The sequence below is a fragment of the Lolium perenne genome, chromosome 4, assembly GCF_019359855.2.
Source record: "Lolium perenne isolate Kyuss_39 chromosome 4, Kyuss_2.0, whole genome shotgun sequence".
NCBI classification, from domain to species: Eukaryota; Viridiplantae; Streptophyta; class Magnoliopsida; order Poales; family Poaceae; genus Lolium; species Lolium perenne.
Genome location: NC_067247.2, coordinates 341,858,095 through 341,875,224, shown reverse-complemented (window position 1 = coordinate 341,875,224; position 17,130 = coordinate 341,858,095).

Below are 17,130 nucleotides of genomic sequence, written 5' to 3'. Positions count from 1 at the left end.
GATTTTGAGACATATAAATGAGGGAGACTACTATAGGAACTTGATAGAGTACTAAACATGCATCAAAACTAATTTTTACAACTTGAATCAAGCATGCAAACTCACTTAACATGTCACCTACAGCAGCAAATTACTCAAGATATACTCAACTATACAAAATTCTATTTGGATAATCGGAGGAGTCACATACCGGAGAGCAAATGCTCCAAATCTCAGCAGCAAAGATGGGCTGAGCAAGGAGATCGAAAAATCCTGAGCTCTCGGGCGAAAACGCGAGTGAGAACGAACTGGTACGAGTTTTTTCGGGAGAGAGAGTGGAATGAGTGGAAGGGATGACTGAGTGGGGCCAGGTGGGGCCCTCACCACAGGGTGGCGTGCCCCCCTCCTTGGCCGCGCCGGCACATGGGGTGCAGCCCTGGGGTGCCCCACTGGTCAGCCCCAGGCACTCCCAGGTTGCATTTTGAAAAATAGGACCAGTGATATAATTTTTGTAAATTTTTGAAAACTTCGAAAAACGCACATTTCTGGGTGTTAAAATTACTATTTCAGGGCAGAAAAAGATTTTCAAACTTCTAAACAACTAAAGCATCTTGCAAAACAAGTAGTACTACAGCAAGTAAAACAAGTGGAGAAAGAAAGAAATGTTGTTTAGCTCTTCTATGCATATAAAATGTACTTGTTAACAAGGTTGATCAAGTCTTGCCACCTGATACGTCTCCAACGTATCTATAATTTCTTATGTTTCATGCTAGTTTTATGACAATACCTACATGTTTTGTTCACACTTTATATCGTTTTGATGCATTTTCCGGAACTAACCTATTAACGAGATGCCGAAGTGCCAGTTCCTGTTTTGTGCTGTTTTTGGTTTCAGAAATCCTACAAAGGAAATATTCTCGGAATTGGACGAAATCAACGCCCAGTATCTTATTTTTCCCGGAAGCTTCCAGAGCACCGAAGAGGGGCCAGAGGGGAGCCAGGGGGGCCCCACCCCACAAAGCGGCGCGGCCAAGGGGGGGCGCGCCCCCTATGGTGTGGCTCCACCAGGACTCCTCTGAGGCTGCCCTTCCGCCTATATAAAGCCTCCGTCACGAAAACCCTAAAACAATAAGCCACGGGACGAGAAAAGTTACGCAGCCGCCGCCATCGCGAAGCCAAGTTCGGGGGACAGAAGTCTCTGTTCCGGCACGCCGCCGGGACGGGGAATTTCCCCCGGAAGGCATCTCCATCGACATCACCGCCATCTTCATCGCCGCTGCTGTCTCCCATGATGAGGAGGGAGTAGTTCTCCCTCGAGGCTAAGGGCTCTACCGGTAGCTATGTGGTTAATCTCTCTCTCATGTACCTCAATACAATGATCTCATGAACTGCCTTGCATGATTGAGATCCATATGATGAGCTTTGTATCACTATTAATCTATGTGCTACTCTAGTGATGTTATTAAAGTAGTCTATTCCTCCTTCATGATGTAAAGGTGATGGTGTGTGCATCATGTAGTTCTTGGCGTAGGTTATGATTGTAATCTCTTGTAGATTATGGAGTTAACTATTACTATGATAGTATTGATGTGATCTATTCCCCCTTTCATAGCTTAAAGGTGACAGTGTGTATGCTATGTTAGTACTCGGTCTAAATTGCAATGGTCTATTATGCTCTAGAGGTTACTTAAATATGAACACCGAATGTTGTGGCGCTTGTTAACTCCGGCTTGAGGGAGCTCTTGTAGCCCTACATAATGCATGGTGTTTGTTATCCAACAAAAGAGTGTATGTAGCACAAAGGAAGAGAAGTTATTTATTTATGTGATCATTGTTGAGAGTGTCCACTAGTGAAAGTAGGATCCCTAGGCCTTGTTTCCGAATAGAAAAGTTACACCACAGAGAATTGCCTCCCACGCCAGTAAGCTATTTTCTGGCACCGTTTCCAACAAGTTCTGCTACATGTTTACTTGCTGCCATATTTATTTCAGATTGTTATTACCGCTCATATACATCCATATTACTTGCATTTTACTATCTCTTCGCCGAACTAGTGCACCTATACATCTGACAAGTGTATTAGGTGTGTTGGGGACACAAGAGATTTCTTGTATCGTAATTGCAGGGTTGCTTGAGAGGGATATCTTTGACCTCTACCTCCCTGAGTTCGATAAACCTTGGGTGATTCACTTAAGGGAAACTTGCTGCTGTTCTACAAACCTCTGCTCTTAGAGGCCTGATGGCGTGTATTTCACACGTTCGTTGGGCAACCCCAAGAGGAAGGTATGATGCGCACAGCAGCAAGTTTTCCCTCAGAAAGAAACCAAGGTTTATCGAACCAGGAGGAGCCAAGAAGCACGTTGAAGGTTGATGGCGGCGGGATGTAGTGCGGCGCAACACCAGAGATTCCGGCGCCAACGTGGAACCTGCACAACACAACCAAAGTACTTTGCCCCAACGAAACAGTGAGGTTGTCAATCTCACCGGCTTGCTGTAACAAAGGATTAACCGTATTGTGTGGAAGATGATTGTTTGCAGAAAACAGTAGAACAAGATTGCAGTAGATTGTATTTCAGTAAAGAGAATTGGACCGGGGTCCACAGTTCACTAGAGGTGTCTCTCCCATAAGACGAACAGCATGTTGGGTGAACAAATTACAGTTAGGCAATTGACAAATAAAGAGAGCATGACCATGCACATACATATCATGATGAGTATAGTGAGATTTAATTGGGCATTACGACAAAGTACATAGACCGTCATCCAACTGCATCTATGCCTAAAAAGTCCACCTTCAAAGTTATCATCCGAACCCCTCCGTATTAAGTTGCTAACAACAGACAATTGCATTAAGTATTGCGCGTAATGTAACTAGTGACTACATCCTTGAACATAGCACTAATGTTTTATCCCTAGTGGCAACAGCACATCCATAACCTTAGTGGTTCTTGTCACTCCTCCATTCACGAGGCATGAACCCACTATCGAGCATAAATACTCCCTCTTGGAGTTACTAGCATCAACTTGGCCAGAGCATCTACTAATAACGGAGAGCATGCAAGATCATAAACAACACATAAGCATAGCTTTGATAATCAACATAACAAGTATTCTCTATTCATCGGATCCCAACAAACGCAACATATAGAATTACAGATAGATGATCTTGATCATGTTAGGCAGCTCACAAGATCCGACAATGATAGCACAATGGGGAGAAGACAACCATCTAGCTACTGCTATGGACCCATAGTCCAGGGGTAGACTACTCACACATCACACCGGAGGCGACCATGGCGGCGTAGAGTCCTCCGGGAGATGATTCCCCTCTCCGGCAGGGTGCCGGAGGCGATCTCCTGGATCCCCCGAGATGGGATCGGCGGCGGCGGCGTCTCCGGGAAGGTTTTCCGTATCGTGGTTCTCGGTGACCGGGGTTTTCGTCACGGAGACTTTTTATAGGCGAAAGGGCAGGTCAAGAGGCGGCACGGTGGACAAACACCACAGGGCCGCGCGAACAAGGAACGGGGCCGCGCCGCCTAGGGTGTGGCCCCTCCGTGGCCCCTCTTCGTCTCTCCTTCGGACTTCGGAAGCTTCGTGAGAAAATAGGCCCCTGGGCTTTGATTTCGTCCAATTCCGAGAATATTTCCTTACTAGGATTTCTGAAACCAAAAACAGCAGAAAACAGAATCGCACTTCGGCATCTTGTTAATAGGTTAGTTCCAGAAAATGCACGAATATGACATAAAGTGTGCATAAAACATGTAGATAACATCAATAATGTGGCATGGAACATAAGAAATTATCGATACGTCGGAGACGTATCAGCATCCCCAAGCTTAGTTCTGCTCGTCCCGAGCAGGTAAAACGATAACACCTATAATTTCTGGAGTGACATGCCATCATAATCTTGATCATACTATTTGTAAAGCATATGTAGTGAATGCAGCGATCAAAACAATGTATATGACATGAGTAAACAAGTGAATCATAAAGCAAAGACTTTTCATGAATAGCACTTCAAGACAAGCATCAATAAGTCTTGCATAAGAGTTAACTCATAAAGCAATAATTCAAAGTAAAGGTATTGAAGCAACACAAAAGAAGATTAAGTTTCAGCGGTTGCTTTCAACTTGTAACATGTATATCTCATGGATATTGTCAACATAGAGTAATATAATAAGTGCAATAAGCAAGTATGTAGGAATCAATGCATAGTTCACACAAGTGTTTGCTTCTTGAGGTGGAGAGAAATAGGTGAACTGACTCAACATTGAAAGTAAAAGAATGGTCCTCCATAGAGGAAAAGCATCGATTGCTATATTTGTGCTAGAGCTTTGATTTTGAAAACATGAAACAATTTTGTCAACGGTAGTAATAAAGCATATGTATCATGTAAATTATATCTTACAAGTTGCAAGCCTCATGCATAGTATACTAATAGTGCCCGCACCTTGTCCTAATTAGCTTGGACTACCGGATCATCACAATGCATTGTTTTTACCAAGTGTCACAAAGGGGTACCTCTATGCCGCCTGTACAAAGGTCTAAGGAGAAAGCTCGCATTGGATTTCTCGCTATTGATTATTCTTCAACTTAGACATCCATACCGGGACAACATAGACAACAGATAATGGACTCCTCTTTTATGCATAAGCATATAACAACAATTAATAATTTTCTCATTTGAGATTTGAGGATTGTTGTCCAAAACTGAAACTTCCACCATGGAACATGGCTTTAGTTAGCGGCCCAATGTTCTTCTCTAACATATGCATGCTTAACCCTATGGTGGTAGATCTCTCTTACTTCAGACAAGACGAACATGCATAGCAACTCACATGAAATTCAACAAAGAGTAGTTGATGGCGTCCCCAGTAAACATGGTTATCGCACAACAAGCAACTTAATAAGAGATAAAGTGCATAATTACATATTCAATACCACAATAGTTTAAAGCTATCTGTCCCATGAGCTATATATTGCAAAGGTGAATGATGGAATTTTAAAGGTAGCACTCAAGCAATTTACTTTGGAATGGCGGAAAATACCATGTAGTAGGTAGGTATGGTGGACACAAATGGCATAGTGGTTGGCTCAAGTATTTTGGATGCATGAGAAGTATTCCCTCTCGATACAAGGTTTAGGCTAGCAAGGCTTATTTGAAACAAACACAAGGATGAACCGGTGCAGCAAAACTCACATAAAAGACATATTGAAAACATTATAAGACTCTACACCGTCTTCCTTGTTGTTCAAACTCAATACTAGAAATTATCTAGACCTTAGAGAAACCAAATATGCAAACCAAATTTCAGCATGCTCTATGTATTTCTTCATTAATGGGTGCAAAGCATATGATGCAAGAGCTTAATCATGAGCACAACAATTGCCAAGTATCACATTACCCAAGACATTTATAGCAATTACTACATGTATCATTTTCCAATTCCAACCATATAACAATTTAACGAAGGAGAAACTTCGCCATGAATACTATGAGTAGAAACCAAGGACATACTTGTCCATATGCTACAAACCGACGCTCCAAGAAAAAGCACATCAGATGTGATGGAATAAAAATATAGTTTCAGGGGAGGAACCTGATAATGTTGTCGATGAAGAAGGGGATGCCTTGGGCATCCCCAAGCTTAGACGCTTGAGTCTTCTTGATATATGCAGGGGTGAACCACCGGGTGCATCCCCAAGCTTAGAGCTTTCACTCTCCTTGATCATGTTGCATCATACTCCTCTCTTGATCCTTGAAAACTTCCTCCACACCAAACTCGAAACAACTCATTAGAGGGTTAGTGCACATTATAAATTGACATATTCAGAGGTGACACAATCATTTTTAACACTTCTGGACATTGCATAATGCTACTGGACATTAGTGGATCAAAGAAATTCATCCAACATAGCGAAAGAGGCAATGCGAAATAAAAGGCAGAATCTGTCAAAACAGAACAGTTCGTATTGACGAATTTTAAAATGGCACCAGACTTGCTCAAATGAAAATGCTCAAATTGAATGAAAGTTGCGTACATATCTGAGGATCATGCACGTAAATTGGCTTAATTTTCTGAGTTACCTACAGGGAGGTGGACCCAGATTCGTGACAGCAAAGAAATCTGGAACTGTGCAGTAATCCAAATCTAGTACTTACTTTTCTATCAACGGCTTAACTTGGCACAACAAAACACAAAACTAAGATAAGGAGAGGTTGCTACAGTAGTAAACAACTTCCAAGACACAAAATAAAAACAAAGTACTGTAGGTAAAAACATGGGTTGTCTCCCATAAGCGCTTTTCTTTAACGCCTTTCAGCTAGGCGCAGAAAGTGTGTATCAAGTATTATCAAGAGATGGTGCATTGTTATCATGAGCTCCCCCATCCATAGTGGTACTAAGGGCTTTGTCAATTTTAGGCCTATAATAATACTTCTTTGGTCTAGGCACTTTAGAGACATACATAAACTTTTGCTCCTTACCCACATAAGCTTTCTCCTTATATTTAAGAGAAGAAAATGTTGAACCCAAGGTTCCCATAGCTTTTTCAAGTTCATCAATCCTATTGATTTGATCATCATGGTCAGCATTAGTTCCTAGGACACTAATTCTTTCATCAATTCCTCCTAAGGATTTATCAAGTTCATCAGTTTTATCAAGTAATATTTCCAATTTAGCTTCAATACTTGGAAAAATTTTCTCTATGGTTTCCAATTTTTTCATAACATCTTCAAGAGAGATTTCAGTTTTAACTTTATCAACAGGGGGTATTCAAAATAAGCTCTCAATAATGCAACTAGCTTCTAATGCAGGAGTACTTAGGAAGTCACCTTTTGCGAGACTATCAAGAACATATCTATTCCAGCTAGATATACCAACATAAAAATTCCTGAGTAAAATAATGGTGGAGTGCTTCTTAGTGCATCTATTATGAGCATCGCTAATTCTATACCAAGCATCTCTCAAACATTCTCCCCCTCGTTGCTTAAACGTGCGAACTTCAACTTCAGGATTACTCATTTTAGTAGCAGTAAATAAAGCAAACTAGATAAAGTAAATGCAAGTAAACTAATTTTTTTGTGTTTTTGATATAGCAAACAAGATAACAAATAAAGTAAAACTAGCAACTAATTTTTTTGTATTTTGATTTAGTGCAGCAAACAAAGTAGTAAATAAAACTAAGCAAGACAAAAACAAAGTAAAGAGATTGAGAAGTGGAGACTCCCCTTGCGGCGTGTCTTGATCTCCCGACAACGGCGCCGGAAAATATGCTTGATGGCGTGTATTTCACACGTTCGTTGGGCAACCCCAAGAGGAAGGTATGATGCGCACAGCAGCAAGTTTTCCCTCAGAAAGAAACCAAGGTTTATCGAACCAGGAGGAGCCAAGAAGCACGTTGAAGGTTGATGGCGGCGGGATGTAGTGCGGCGCAACACCAGAGATTCCGGTGCCAACGTGGAACCTGCACAACACAACCAAAGTACTTTGCCCCAACGAAACAGTGAGGTTGTCAATCTCACCGGCTTGCTGTAACAAAGGATTAACCGTATTGTGTGGAAGATGATTGTTTGCAGAAAACAGTAGAAACGATATTGCAGTAGATTGTATTTCAGTAAAGAGAATTGGACCGGGGTCCACAGTTCACTAGAGGTGTCTCTCCCATAAGACGAACAGCATGTTGGGTGAACAAATTACAGTTAGGCAATTGACAAATAAAGAGAGCATGACCATGCACATACATATCATGATGAGTATAGTGAGATTTAATTGGGCATTACGACAAAGTACATAGACCGTCATCCAACTGCATCTATGCCTAAAAAGTCCACCTTCAGGTTATCATCCGAACCCTCCGGTATTAAGTTGCTAACAACAGACAATTGCATTAAGTATTGCGCGTAATGTAACTAGTGACTACATCCTTGAACATAGCACTAATGTTTTATCCCTAGTGGCAACAGCACATCCATAACCTTAGTGGTTCTTGTCACTCCTCCAGATTCACAGAGGCATGAACCCACTATCGAGCATAAATACTCCCTCTTGGAGTTACTAGCATCAACTTGGCCAGAGCATCTACTAATAATGGAGAGCATGCAAGATCATAAACAACACATAAGCATAGCTTTGATAATCAACATAACAAGTATTCTCTATTCATCGGATCCCAACAAACGCAACATATAGAATTACAGATAGATGATCTTGATCATGTTAGGCAGCTCACAAGATCCGACAATGATAGCACAATGGGGAGAAGACAACCATCTAGCTACTGCTATGGACCCATAGTCCAGGGGTAGACTACTCACACATCACACCGGAGGCGACCATGGCGGCGTAGAGTCCTCCGGGAGATGATTCCCCTCTCCGGCAGGGTGCCGGAGGCGATCTCTGGATCCCCGAGATGGGATCGGCGGCGGCGGCGTCTCCGGGAAGGTTTTCCGTATCGTGGTTCTCGATGCAGGGTTTCGTCACGGAGACTTTTTATAGGCGAAAGGGCAGGTCAAGAGGCGGCACGGGGGCCCCACACCACAGGGCCGCGCGGCCAAGGGGGGGCCGCGCCGCCCTAGGGTGTGGCCCCTCCGTGGCCCCTCTTCGTCTCTCCTTCGGACTTCTGGAAGCTTCGTGAGAAAATAGGCCCCTGGGCTTTGATTTCGTCCAATTCCGAGAATATTTCCTTACTAGGATTTCTGAAACCAAAAACAGCAGAAAACAGCAACTGGCACTTCGGCATCTTATTAATAGGTTAGTTCCAGAAAATGCACGAATATGACATAAAGTGTGCATAAAACATGTAGATAACATCAATAATGTGGCATGGAACATAAGAAATTATCGATACGTCGGAGACGTATCAAGGCCCAACACTGTCTACAGGAATAGAAGCGTGCGTAGACATCAAGCTATTTTCTGGCGCCGTTGCCGGGGAGGTAAGGTAAAAGGTATTCACATCCTCCGACTACTAAGCTATTTCCTAGCACTGTTGCCGGTTTGTGAGTGCTCGAAGATATTTCCTTTAGATCCTGCAATTATATCTTTTTGTTTCTTGTTTTCACTAGTTAGGCTTAATGGAAAACAACAACAAAATGAGAGATCTTTATGAACTTTATCTTGAATTAGGACATGATGTGTTTGAAGAGAGAATTAAAAAACCCATGGAACTTTATATGCATGCTAATGGGAATGTTATTAGTATGAATGCTTTGAACACCATTGTTGCTAATGCTATGGAAAATTCTAAGCTTGGGGAAGCTTGTTTTGATGAGCATGATATTTTTAGTCCCCCAAGTTTTGAGGAGAAAATTTTATTTGATGATACTTTACCTCCTATTTATGATGATTATAATGATAGTGGTATTTTGGTGCCACCTACTATGGAGGATAAAGGTTATTATGATTATACCATGCCTGCAATTTATGATGATTACAATGATGGTTATGGTAGTTTTACTCCCACTATTACTAATAAAATTGATTATGCTTATGTGGAGAGTAATAATTTTATGTATGTAGCTCATGATAAGAATGTTTCATGTGATAGTTATATTGTTGAGTTTGTTCATGATGCTACTGAAAGTTATTATGAGAGAGGGAAACATGGCTATATGCATCTTAATAATATTAAGTTTCCCCTCTTTATGTTGAGAATCTTGAAATTGCGCTTGTGTTGCCTTCCTATGCTTGTTGCATTATGCTTCAATAACTTGTTTATTTACAAGATTCCTTTTCATAGGAAGTGGGTTAGGCTTAAATGTGTTTTGAATTTGCTTCTTGATGCCCTCTTTTACTTCAACTCTTATTTCTTGCGAGTGCATCATTAAAAATTACTGAGCCCATCTTAATCGCTATAAAGAAAGCACTTCTTGGGAGATAACTCATGTTTTATTTTGCTACTGTTTTGTTGTGTCTTGGAAGTTGTTACTATTGTAGCAACCTCTCCTTATCTTTATTTTATTGCATTGTTGTGCCAAGTAAAGTCTTTGATAGTAAGGTTGATACTAGATTTGGATTTCTGCGCAGAAACAGATTTCTTTCTGTCACGAATTTGAGTAGAACTCTCTGTAGGTAACTCAGAAAAATCTGCCAATTTACGTGTGTGATTGCTGACCCACAAGTATAGGGGATCGCAACAGTCTTCGAGGGAAGTAAAACCCAATTTATTGATTTGACACAAGGGGAGACAAAGAATACTTGAAAGCCTTAACAGCGGAGTTGTCAATTCAGCTGCACCTGGAAATAGACTTGCTCACAAGAGTTTATCAGTAGTAACAGTTTTATAGCAGTAGCAGTAGTGAAATAACAGCAGTAGAGTAACAAAGACAGCAGTAGTGATTTTAGTAAACAGCAGGATTAAAATACTGTAGGCACGGGGACGGATGAACGGGCGTTGCATGGATGAGAGAAACTCATGTAACAATCATAGCAGGGCATTTGCAGATAATAATAAAACGGTGTCCAAGTACAAAGCAATCAATAGGCATGTGTTCCAATTATAGTCGTACGTGCTCGCAATGAGAAACTTGCACAACATCTTTTGTCCTACCAGCCGGTGGCAGCCGGGCCTCAAGGGAAACTACTGGATATTAAGGTACTCCTTTTAATAGAGTACCGGAGCAAAGCATTAACACTCCGTGAACACATGTGATCCTCACATCGCTACCATTCCCTCCGGTTGTCCCGATTTCTGTCACTTCGGGGCCATTGGTTCCGGATAGCGACATGTGTATACAACTTGCAGGTAAGATCAATAAACAATGAATATCATGATGAAACAATAACATGTTCAGATCTGAGATCATGGCACTCGGGCCCTAGTGACAAGCATTAAGCATAACAAGTTGCAACAATATCATCAAAGTACCAATTACGGACACTAGGCACTATGCCCTAACAATCTTATGCTATTACATGACCAATCTCATCCAATCCCTACCATCCCCTTCGGCCTACAGCGGGGGAATTACTCACACATGGATGGGGGAAACATGGCTGGTTGATGTAGAGGCGTTGGTGGTGATGATGGCGATGATCTCCTCCAATTCCCCGTCCCGGCGGAGTGCCAGAACGGAGACTTCTGGCTCCCGCGACGGAGTTTCGCGATGTGGCGGCGTTCTGGAGGGTTTCTGGCGACTTCCACTTCTCTCCGTGCGTTTTTAGGTCGAGGCCGATAAGTAGTCCGAAGGAGGGCGTCGGAGGCCGGCCGAGGGGGCCACACCATAGGGCCGCGCGGGCCCCCCCTAGGCCGCGCCGCCTTCTGGTGTGGGGCCCTCGGGCCTCCACCTTAATTGTCCTTCTGGCTCCGTCAGTATTCTGGGAAAATAGGGCCTTCTGCATAAATTCCGAGGATTTTCCCGAAAGTTGGATTTCTGCAAAAAAAGAGACACCAGAACAGTTCTGCTGAAAACAGCGTTAGTCCGTGTTAGTTGTATCCAAAATACACAAATTAGAGGCAAAACAATAGCAAAAGTGTTCGGGAAAGTAGATACGTTTTGGACGTATCAGTGATCCTCAGATATGTACGCAACTTTCATTCAATTTGAGCTTTTTCATCTGAGCAAGGTAAGTGCCCCAGAAAAATTCATCTTTACGAACTGTTCTGTTTTGACAGATTCTGCCTTTTATTTCGCATTGCCTGTTTTGCTATGCTTGATGGATTTCTTTGTTCCATTAACTTTCAGTAGCTTTGTGCAATGTCCAGAAGTGTTAAGAATGATTATGTCACCTCTGAACATGTGAATTTTTGATTATGCACTAACCCTCTAATGAGTTTGTTTTGAGTTTGGTGTGGAGGAAGTTTTCAAGGGTCAAGAGAGGAGGATGATATACTATGATCAAGAAGAGTGAAAAGTCTAAGCTTGGGGATGCCCCCGTGGTTCATCCCTGCATATTTCAAGAAGACTCAAGCGTCTAAGCTTGGGGATGCCCAAGGCATCCCCTTCTTCATCGACAACTTATCAGGTCACCTCTAGTGAAACTATATTTTTATTCCGTCACATCTTATGTGCTTTACTTGGAGCGTCTGTTTGCTTTTATTTTTGTTTATGTTTGTATAAATTCATGCTTATGTGGGAGAGAGACACGCTCCGTTTTTTCATATGAACACTGGTGTTCTTAGTTCTATCTTTAATGTTCATGGCGGAGTTGAAAACCGCTTCGTTAATTGCTATTTGGTTGGAAACAGGAAATGCTTCATGTAGTAATTGGTATATGGTCTTGAATAATTGGATACTTGGCAATTGTTCTGCTCAAATAGATCATGTTTAATCTCTTGCATCATGTACTTTGCACCTATTAATGAAGAACTACCATAGAGCTTGTTGAAATTTGGTTTGCATGATTGGTCTCTCTAAAGTCTAGATATTTTCTGGTGAAGTGTTTGAACAACAAGGAAGACAGTGTAGAGTCTTATAATGCTTGCAATATGTTCTTATGTAAGTTTTGCTGTACCGGTTCATACTTGTGTTTGCTTCAAACAACCTTGCTAGCCAAAGCCTTGTACTAAGAGGAAATTCTTCTCGTGCATCCAAAACCTTGAGCCAAAACCTATGCCATTTGTGTCCACCATACCTACCTACTATGTGGCATTTCTCTGCCATTCCAAAGTACATTACTTGAGTGCTACCTTTAAAATTCTATTCTTTGTCTTCAAAATACATAGCTCATGGGAAATAGCCTTAAAAACTATTGTGGTATTGAATATGTTGCTATGTATCTTATTTCTTATAAGTTGCTTGTTGAGCGGTAACCATGTTTCTGGGGACGCCATCAACTATTACACCTTTGTTGAATATCATGTGAGTTGCTATGCATGTTCGTCTTGTCTGAAGTAAGGGCGATTTATCATGATCAAATGGTTTGAGTATGCATATTGTTAGAGAAGAACATTGGGCCGCTAAGTAAAGCCATGAATCATGGTGGAAGTTTCAGTTTGGACACTAATCCTCAATCTCTTATGAGAATATTATCTGGTGTTGAATGCTTAAGCATTAAAAGAGGAGTCCATTATCAGTTTTCTATGTTGTCCCGGTATGGATGTCTAAGTTGAGAATAATCAAAAGCGAGAAATCCTATGCGAACTTTCTCCTTAGACCTCTGTACAGGCGGCATAGAGGTACCCCTTTGTGACACTTGGTTGAAACATATGTTATGCAATGATAATCCATGTAAATCCAAGGTAATTAGGGCAAGGTGCGAGCACTATTGGTATTCTATGCATGAAGCTTGCAACTTATAGGATGTCTTATACATAACACATATGATTTATTACTACCGTTGACAAAATTGTTTCTATGTTTTCAAAATAAAAGCTCTAGCACAAAAATAGTAATCCATGCTTCCCTCTGCGAAGGGCCTTTCTTTTACTTTATGTTGAGTCAGTTTACCTACTTCTTTCTATCTTAGAAGCAAACACTTGTGTCAACTGTGTGCATTGATTCTTACATGTTTACTTATTGCACTTGTTATATTGCTTTATGTTGATAACTATCCATGAGATATACATGTTACAAGTTGAAAGCAATTGCTGAAACTTAATCATCCTTTGTGTTGCTTCAATGCCTTCTACTTTGAATCTATTGCTTTATGAGTTAACTCTTATGCAAGACTTATTGATGCTTGTCTTGAAAGTACTATTCATGAAAAGTCTTTGCTATATGATTCAGTTGTTTAGTCATTGTCTTTACCATTGCTTTGAATCACTTCATTCATCTCATATGCTTTACAATGGTATTGATCAAGATCATGTTGGTAGCATGTCACTTCAGAAATTATCCTTGTTATCGTTTACCTACTCGAGGGCGAGCAGGAACTAAGCCTGGGGATGCTTGATACGTCTCCAACGTATCTATAATTTCTTATGTTCCATGCTAGTTTTATGACAATACCTACATGTTTTGTTCACACTTTATATCGTTTTGATGCATTTTCCGGAACTAACCTATTAACGAGATGCCGAAGTGCCAGTTCCTGTTTTGTGCTGTTTTTGGTTTCAGAAATCCTACAAAGGAAATATTCTCGGAATTGGACGAAATCAACGCCCAGTATCTTATTTTTCCCGGAAGCTTCCAGAGCACCGAAGAGGGGCCAGAGGGGAGCCAGGGGGCCACCCCACAAGGCGGCGCGGCCAAGGGGGGGGCGCGCCCCCCTATGGTGTGGCTCCACCAGGACTCCTCCGAGGCTGCCCTTCCGCCTATATAAAGCCTCCGTCGCGAAAACCCTAAAACAATAAGCCACGGGACGAGAAAAGTTACGCAGCCGCCGCCATCGCGAAGCCAAGTTCGGGGGACAGAAGTCTCTGTTCCGGCACGCCGCCGGGACGGGGAATTGCCCCCGGAAGGCATCTCCATCGACATCACCGCCATCTTCATCGCCGCTGCTGTCTCCCATGATGAGGAGGGAGTAGTTCTCCCTCGAGGCTAAGGGCTCTTGTCGTTGCCTAATCGACGGTACCCCGGAGGAGGGATCCTCACGAGGGGGAGAAGAAGTAGGGGCCATAGGGCGGAGTGCTCTCGGGACGGTGGTACGCGAGTTACCCAGCTTCGGAACACCTGCACGATGACAGGGCCTACTGCTGCTTGTCTGGAATTATCTGGGCGCTTTCGCGTTGTTACAATGAGTTGTGGTTGTGCCTCTAGGGCTCCCGGGATCCGGCTTATAAAGGCGCACGGATCTAGGGTTTTACATGGAGAGTCCTAGCCGGATTACAGATAGCCTAGCTACGGTACAATATCTTGCCGTGCACGTCACGGATCCGCCTTCCATACACGTCGTACTGGATCCGGGTTCCTCATGGGCCTCCCTGGATCCGGGTCACTCCTAGGTCGGTACGGATCCGGCCTGCTGATCCTGGGCTGGACTTCTTCCTTCATGATCAACAGCAACTGGGCCGCCCGATGGGCCACATGCCTCATCACCGTCTGTGGGCCACCCGGGCTTGCCGGATCTAGGCACTGTCGATGGTACACCCATGAAGTATACCCACAACAGTAGCCCCCAGAGTTCTCCGAGTTTCCCCTGCAGTTTCCGACTTGCTGGTCCATCATGATCTCCGGCAAACGTTGGTAACGCGGAGAAACTTGAAGAGCTCCAACTTTGCATTTTCTTCTTTTTCCAACTTATAGCCGGAAAATGCTCCCATCCCGAGGGACTTCATCCATCGACGTTCCAAAGAACATTTCCGGGTTACTCCCTGCTTGAACGTAAGCCAATCTTATCTTCACAGAATCACCCGGAATCTTAAAAGACTCTAACGGTTTCGGAAATCCTTCATCTTCAGATCATGCTTAACAACGGAAGTTCCGTATTTCCCGCGCACAACTTCCTCATTTCCCGCGCTAAAGTTTCGCAGATGCAAATCTTCAGCCGGAATTTTCGGGAGTGCATGGTTAAGTTACCTCCACGTCGTTTTACCGCATTTGACCTAAACACGTGTCATCCATCCAACGGCGCGACCGTTCAGTTTCCACCGTTGGATCCGGATCCCGAATCTCCGAGCGCGGCCTATAAATACCCCGCGGCCCGGTAAAAATTCATTCTTTCACCCCCTCTCACCACATCGTCTTCCTCCTCGCGCCGCGCCGCCCGCCAGATCTTGATTCCGGCGAACTTCGCCCCGGTGAACTTCGAGTGCCGCCGTACCAAGGCTTCCCTCGCCCCAAGATTCTCACGTTTGAACGGGAAACTTGCTCCGCCGCCGATTCGTGGTCACGCGGGCCGATTTCCTTCAAGTTCGGCGACCTCATCTTCCGCCGGAGCTCCGTCGCACCACCGCGCCATTAGCGGTAAGTACGCCGGACTTGTAGAAGACAACCTAGTGTAGAAGATAGGCTTAGTGATCCGGGTACTCAGACACTTTGTATGGGTGCAGCCGGAAGCATGCCACTCGAATCGTCACTTTGCACTGGTAGCTCTTCGAGTAGCCCGGATCCCAACCAAATAGAACCCATATGCCCGGATCCTATATCATTCCTGCCACCGTATGTTTCCGACATCAGACTAGCTCAACCTTTTTCCGCATCTTCCAGCACCGCTCCAAGCCGGATCCCTACCCTCCAAGAGCTCCAAGAAGAACTCGAGGGACAAGCTCGGATGGCAGCAAAGGTGCAGGAGGCGGAAAACAAGAGGGCGTCCAAGGCCCGGATCCGTGAAGGAGAACGAGGTCAATGGTGGCCTTGCGCAACCACCGACGTGGAGCTTAGAGAGCTCCAGAACGAGGGAATGATCTCCTCACACTGGAGTTTCGTTCGTGACTCCGACGCCCCCAAGCCGTGCCGGAGAAGTTGTCATGACCAAGGCTTGGGTGGAACGCGGACTTTCACTCCCTTGTTCGGAATTTTTTCTCTCCATCCTCAACACCTACGGGCTCCAGCCCCACAACATTTGCCCCAATTCATACCTTCTCTTGTCCAACTTCGTGACTCTCTGCGAAGGACATCTTGGGATCCGGCCAGATGTCAAGTTGTGGCAATTCTTTTTCCGAGTGAAGAAAGAAACTAAGGACAAAGCAATGGTGAACTGCGGAAGCATGACGTTTATGCTCCGCCCTAATCGTATGTATCCTCCCCACGATTCACACGAGTCCGTCCGGTACTGGAACGCCGGATGGTTCTACGAGAAGAATGCTCCTGTTCCGGATGTCCACGAAGGCCTTCCCCAGTTCGTCAACGAACCTCCGGAAGAACTTGCAAGCTGGAGCTTCGTCCCTCCACTCGCCCTGACTCCAACCTTGGAGAAAGCTGCGCGGAGAATCTCCTGGCTAGTCCACGACGGACTTACCGGAGCCCAGCTTACACTTAGCTGGTTTTCCCGGAGAATCCAGCCCCTTCGCTACAACGTGCGGTTGATGTGCTCTTACACCGGGGCGGATGATCTTCTCCGGGTTACCCGCCATGATCTTCCGGCTGATTCTCTGAAAAGAAGACTCAAGACGCTGGTGAAGATTCCGAGGGGCCAACAGGTCCCGGAACTGTTCAAGGATATCTACATGAACGATCAGTGTCCTCCGGTAAGCTTCGTTCTTTCCGTTGCTTCAAACTTCACAAGGATAACTCTAACTTCTGTTCATTTTCCTTCCAGCTCAATACTTTGGCGGAGGACAACTTCCGCACCATCATTCGCGTCCCCGTTACCAGCGACACGGCGGAGG